Raw genomic sequence first — 7,158 nt, 5'->3', positions numbered from 1 at the left:
CGTCGCCTAAAGTAATTGATTTTACCCGGCAGAACGAAAGAAGGAAACTCCGCTTTTCAGTTGTCTTAGGCCCTTGTTTTTTGACAAACAATGACCTTTCAGAGGTCAAATTGCTGTCAAGAATAGGAATTGGCTGCTTCGCAGCAATTAGATTCCATATATTTTGTTACTTGCTGTTTCATTTTGTTTGTAGCTGAAAGAACCTGGTTGGAGATTATTATTATTATTATTGTATAGAGAGCTACATATACAGTATGTCCATATATCCAGTTATTGTTTCCTCAGCAGTGTTTTCCAGTACTTTACTCTCTGGACGACTGAAAATAACCTCTGAGGTGTACTAGGCAACCAATTATTTTTTTTCTCTTATTTTAATTTTTTTTTATCAGTGAAAAAATAAACAACCACACCCCCTTCTAAATCCGCGCCTGTTATATATTTGTTAGAAAGAGGGGGTGGGCGAATGTGTGTTGAATAATATACTGTATACAACGATATTCCCTGCTGTTGTATGATTCTTTCCTTATTTTCAGCAGCTTTAATTAATGGATATAGACTTTAAAATGTCAAATAATTAGGCTTCCTTGTAAGGTGTACATCACCCTGAAACTAAAAAGTAAGCACAATCTTTCTTTTACTTCTTATACTGTACTAACCAAACCGAGCCTCTGCTATCAAATGAATTCACTGTGCCTTATATACGGCGATGTACTGTATGCAAAATAGGCTCAAGATTGGACTTAACCTATCACCTTCATTTTTATTGGTCGTTCAATTTCTAATTTCCCACCAAAAGCTTTTTCCCTCAAAATCTATGCGGACCGATAAGTAAGCACTCACTGTGCTGTAATTGGTTGAGTACGAACTCGTATAGTGTAGCACTGTAGCAGGTGTAGGCGGAACGATTTAGGCTAAACCAAAATTTTTCCAGGCCGGACCAATATTATCCAAGGAGGACTGATTTGGCCGGCCAAAATCGGTCCCCCGGACAAATTTTAGCGGCTAAAATCGGTCCCCCGGACCAATTTTGGCGTGACAGGACAACACATCTTGATACTTTACTCTTTGCCTACGATACATACGAAAAGTCAATTCTATTGTAAAGCAAAGGGGGGAACAGCAAGAACAAATAATATTAAGATACCGGTAGCAGTACAACTATGATCAAAGCTTGCTAAAATCTGTCAGTGCAAGAGTAGATATATTTAGTTACAAGGAAGTGGTATATGTCAAAAAGACAATGCGTTTCGATAACCCCAGTTGGTTGCCATACTGTCTAGGGTCAATTTTTGGGGTTGATTTCATCAAGTACAAATTTAGTGATTTTACGCTCGGCTATTTCAGATAGAGTTTACGTTAAAGAGATTGGTCTTAGTTTATCTATAGTGGGAGGGTACAATTTTGGCACAGGGTCAACAGTTGCTGCCTTCCATTGTGAAGGTGCAGTACTTCAAACTGTGAAAATGAGGCATTTATTAGGTCAGTGACTGGACGACTAAATTCATAAGCACACTCTTTGAGCAGTTTCTGTGGGATACCATCAGGACCTTTGGATTTGGCTACAGAGATGTTTTTAGGTCATTATAGATCTCCCATGGCTCATAGGGGGTGGAACAGAGCTGGGTAGAAATGCAGGGAGGTTATTTGGTGAGATAGGAGGCTGTTTTTGTGAAAAACTGGCCAGGTGCTTATTAATTTCATTAGCCGTTGGCGTATGGTCTTCTATTTCGATTCCAGGAACGGTAATTGTTGAGGAAGCGCGGGGCCGGAATTCATATGTTTGCAAGTCTGTGCACTTCACTGTGCCACCTTAGATGAGTGGCCCTCAATCCCCTGACCTTGTGTTCATTATAGCGAGACTTAGCAAATTTCATTTCCCTTATGACGCAGTTTCTTAATTGATTCCTACGGTTTTCGTCACCCTTAGCAAAGGCTCTTTGTCGTAGATTGATCAGTTTTTTTAATCTTTATAATTTTTAATAGGGAACAATTTGTTTACAGCATTATCAATTATTAAATAGGAAATATCAGCTTTAGTCTGTACATGATGTGCATTATAAACGCTAGCCCAGGTTTCATTTTGGATCCAGCGACCAAACTCATTAATTTTAGACTGAGGCATCGGTCTGCAGGATTTACGTATTAGAGTATTATCATGCCTTGGCACTTTCAGACTCATAATGATGACATTATGGTCACTAAGGCCAGTTGCAGACTTAATAACGAGCTTATCATACAGGTCAAATAAGTCTGTTATGATTACTTCTACAATAATTATTGGCTCCCCTAGTTGAGGCTTGGACAACTTGCTTCAGTTTGTTACCAGTACATATATATTTGTGATTAAGCATATTGAGGTCTCCGCATATGATAATACCACCTAGGGATCTGGTGGTCCTAATATATTCAACACCAACACGAATGTGGTTTATCATAACTATCACCAGGTATCGACCAGTAGCCTGATGGAAGAAAACACTGACGATGACAATGTAGGGGGTAGTAATGTGAAGCGCTTAGAGGCCTGTAAAGGCATGAAGCGCTATATAAGAATGACATATTATTATTATTATTATTATGTCTTGGGAGTTGAGGGTGATTCACGAGGATCCACTCAGCCTGGACTTCAAGATGCTCTGGAACTTCTATTGCATTGATGAATTCGGTTTTCATAGTTTCTTTAACGTATGTTAAGATGCCACCACTGCTATCAGATCCACATTAGCTGTAAGAATTAAATCCAGGGATGCTATGACGTTCAGTAGGAGTGTTCGTAGTAATCCATGATTCTGTGATACAGCATATCAGGAGAGTTTTCAGTAATAATACTAAATTCGTTTATTTAATATAGATCTGGCATTCGTGACTATCAGCTTTGGCAGGAAATCGTTTTTAATGATCAATTCATTTGGTTTTAACCATTTTCATCATAGAAAATCAATATAACATAAATGAACGATGAACAATATAAATTACCAGTTAACTTCTTCAATACTAGTTTTCGAAATAACTAAATGTAATAAACAAAGAAACAAAATCACATACGTACCTACAGAATTTAATATTAATCCTTTAAATTGTAACACTCACAAATATACATCTGAATTTTTAAGTTGTTCGCATCTAACTGTTATATACTTATCACTAATGAATTAACTACGAATTACAAAAAAAGTAAATAAATAAGAATGTCTGTTCTGTGTAGTTTTTTTTTTTTTTTTTTTTTTTGATCTGTTGTGCTTTTTGATTTTAATTTATTCATTTTAGAGTAATTTTTCCTATTTTCTTTTTCTTTTTTATTCATGTTTCTCTTTCGGTTTGGAGAGCCACTTGACAATATTTTAGTATTCTCTTGGTTATCCTGTCTTCCCGAGTTTGAAACTGTTTTGTGTTCAAATTAGACAAAATAAATAAAATGAAATTAAACTAAACCCACACAATTAACCACAAAAACTGCAACGCTTATAGATAATATCTTCTGTAACAACATATATGACGAAGTGTCTCCAGGAATCGTCATATAGATATATCTGATCACTTTCCTATTTTTTCGTTAATTCATAAAAATTCATCTTCTACAAATGATAGCTGCAAATACACTTACTCTAAAAGAGTGAATGACAGCTCTATAAACGCACTTAAAGATTATCTTTCTCTAATTAATTGGAAAAATGTATATAATATAAACGAGGCAACTCATGCCTACAATGCCTTTCACACAGAGTTGAATACATTATATACACTAAACACATTAAGGTACGTTGTTATAGGTGTAATTTTAGAAAAGAACGAAATCCCTGGAGTACAAAAAGTTTAATAAAATCAATTGATACTAGAAACAAATTTTCAAACAATTTATCAGAACTACAAAAACAGTCTGAAAAAAACAGCTATATTAAACATCGTAATAATTTAACCACGTCTACTCAAACGTGCTAAAGAAATTATTACACCAACAAAATTTAACAATTAAAACCATGATATATATAAAACGTGGCAAACAATAAACATTGTTATGGGTAAGAGGACCAAAAAAGGCATGCCCTCATATATGCTACTTAATGGAAGCAAAATCACTGAACCTCAAACTATTTTACACTTTTTAATGAATATTTTATAAACACTGTACCAAACTTTTCATGGTATAAATAGTACTTCATGTAATAACTCAGTTACTTTTTTTTTACCTAAGCCCATTAATGATTCTATTTTTCTTTATCCAGTTACTGAGGATGAGATTTTAAAGTTATTATTCAATTTAAAAGATAAATAAAGTCCAGGAATGGACAGGCTTTCCAACAAAGTTATAAAGTAAGTTTCATATTTTATATCCAGGCCTTCATTACATATTTTTAATGTATCTATATCAACTGGTGTATTTCCTGACTCTTTAAAAATAGCTTAAGTTATACCTATATATAAAAAGAAAAATCTACATCTTTTCAGCAATTACCGACCTATCTTTCTTCTTCCTTGCTTATCAAAAATACTAGAACGCATAATTTATAACAAATTATACACATTTCTTATCAAGAACAATGCTTTATTTCAAAGTCAGTACTGTTTTAGAAAACACCACTCAACGGAACTTGCATTTATTGACATATATGACAAAATACCAGTTGCTCTCGAGAAAAGAATATGCGATAGGCGCTATTTTAGATCTTTCTAAAGCGTTTGATACCGCTTTTATTCTTAATTTACGTTAACTACCTACCAAATTCTTCCAAATTACTAAAGTTTGTTCTGTTTGCAGACGACACTAATATTGCATTTTCTCAAAATGACAAAACTTTATTATTTAACATTATGAATAATGAATTAACTAAGGTATCGAACTGGTTTAAGCTCAACAAATTATCAGTTAATATTTCTAAATGTAACTACATAATTCTTACTCAGCATTTATTAATCGACAATAATATCATATCTCACGTAAACGAAACAAACGTGTTAAAAACAAGCGCACAGCAGCACAAACATTTTAATAAGCATCTATTTCGACAGTAATTGTTACTGTTCTAGAATCTGGCGCAAAACTCGCAAATGGTTTCCAAGAAATTAAGCGATAAAATCTATGAATCATTGTACACTAAATTCTTTTACAGTTTCTATCTAGTCCTAGTGGTGTGTGCTAATTTTATTTGTGAACCTGTCGACAACAAACTTTCATGAAAAGCACTAAATTTTTGGATATACACTCTTTGTGCTATTCGATTATCATGAATTTTTCTTATTTACCTTTGGTTTGTGTGTCCCCTCTGAAAGCTTCTATAGATGTTGGTATGAAGTTCTTTCAATTTTACTTCCTTTGCAACTTTTATAATCTTTAAAATAAGTACGAAACCGTCCAAATTTAATGCTGTGTCTAAGAATAAAATGATTGCATCTGTTTGTTATACTGTTCACTATTTCCTTGAATATATTTGTGTATTCGGTTTCTATAACGACCGATGACAATAAATTTTTAATTGCCATTCCATGTTGACATTAAATTCAACATCATTGTGCAACATACGGTACTATGATATAATACAAAGCGGTAATGTAAATGGTTGGAATGAACAATGTATTGCTTTTATCCTTTCAGACAACACATGATCACAAAAAATAACTTACTTGTTATGTTAATTTCTGCTAAGAGCAGCTAATTTCCCCGTGTGCAAATAGCACTTTCGACGCCACCTAATTCAACGGTTTAATGATCAGGTTTCCACAGGCCTTATACACTTGTTTACCGAGCATTGAGGGTCATGGCACTCTCCGATTCTTATACTCGTTTTTAGAACGGAAGAAACCTTTTATCACAACTTTTAAGAGTTAACTTTTAGTTTAATTAATGCTCTTCTCAATATTTCATTGAAATATTTTTCTATTTAATCGTTTGATTTTCATTTGTATTTTGATTTTTTTTTTAATTGGCTAAACCCAGTTGATAGGCCTACATCTTGTAAAGATGAGCGTGGATTTGCCACAAGTCCCTTAAATTTGACTTATTTAATAGTAGCAGGAGATTTAAATTTTCGTGAAATAGATTAGAAGTTGAATACAATACAAGGATCATCAACTGGTGAGGGAGCGAAATTGCTGGATTGTATAAATGATTTGTTCTTATTTCAACATGTCAGATCCTCGACTCATTTTTTTTTTCAACTCTGTAAAAGTGGTTATATTTTAAAGTTCTGTAGTTCACTTACAAAACAGAATAGCCTCCTTCCATGTAACTTATATGAATATTTATGTATCAATTTTGTTTGTTGTATGGAAAATATATTGAAATTTTGACAACATCATCAAAAGGTAAACAATAACATAAGGAGCTGTCTCTTATACACATCTAGATGTGTATAAGAGACAGATTGTACACTAAATTCTTTTACAGTTTCTATCTAGTCCTAGTGGTGTGTGCTAATTTTATTTGTGAACCTGTCGATAACAAACTTTCATGAAAAGCACTAAATTTTTGGATATACACTCTTTGTGCTATTCGATTATCATGAATTTTTCTTATTTACCTTTGGTTTGTGTGTCCCCTCTGAAAGCTTCTATAGATGTTGGTATGAAGTTCTTTCAATCTACTTCCTTTGCAACTTTTATAGTCTTCAAATTCAGTATGAAACCGTCCAAATTTAATGCAGTGTCTAAGAATAAAATTATTCCATCTGTTTGTTAAACTGTTGACTATTTCCTCGATATCGAATATATTTGTTTATTTGGTTTCTATAACGACCGATGACAATACATTTTTAATTGTTATTCTATGTTGACATTCAATTCAACTTCATTGTGCAACACACTATGATATATTACAAAGCAGTAATGTAAATAGTTAGAATGAACAATGTATTGCTGTTATCCTTTCAGACAACACATGACCACAAACAATAACTTGCTTGTTATGAGAATTTCTGCATTCTTAATTTTCGCATCCCAAATGCTGAGAGCAGCCCCGGCCTTATACACTCAGTTTACCGAGCGTTAGGGTCATGGCACACTCCGATTCTTATACTCGTTTACAGGAGTGGAGTTGAATAGCTCAGTGGATAATGTCTTCTATTGGCAGGGTCCTGGATGCAACTCCTGTGACAGCAGGACTTTTACAACCAAAAACAACTCCACTCCCTAAGCCTCATAAAGAGACTTCGCTGATAAAAGCTT

The 7,158-nt window shown here is 33.8% G+C and overlaps 1 long non-coding RNA gene across 5 annotated transcripts in view; it reads right to left on the bottom strand.

The window, feature by feature from the left end:
• LOC117105414 overlaps positions 1–7,158 on the bottom strand; it is a 25,942-nt gene that overhangs the window by 8,087 nt on the left and 10,697 nt on the right. For 2 of the 5 annotated variants that reach the window (XR_004444900.1, XR_004444896.1), the window contains exons 3-4: positions 6,516–6,641; positions 5,242–5,368 (exon numbers count right to left, since the gene is read on the bottom strand). This is a non-coding gene — a long non-coding RNA (uncharacterized LOC117105414). The remainder of the gene's footprint in view (positions 1–5,241; positions 5,369–6,515; positions 6,642–7,158) is intronic. The other 3 variants (XR_004444898.1, XR_004444897.1, XR_004444899.1) reach the window with 3 other exon arrangements.

The sequence above is a fragment of the Anneissia japonica genome, unplaced genomic scaffold, assembly GCF_011630105.1.
Source record: "Anneissia japonica isolate Jap-2015-1 unplaced genomic scaffold, ASM1163010v1 scaffold667_len338742_cov159, whole genome shotgun sequence".
NCBI lineage: Eukaryota > Metazoa > Echinodermata > Crinoidea > Comatulida > Comatulidae > Anneissia > Anneissia japonica.
The sequence above is the reverse complement of the archived record's forward strand: the minus strand, read 5'-3'. Positions and strand labels throughout refer to the sequence as shown.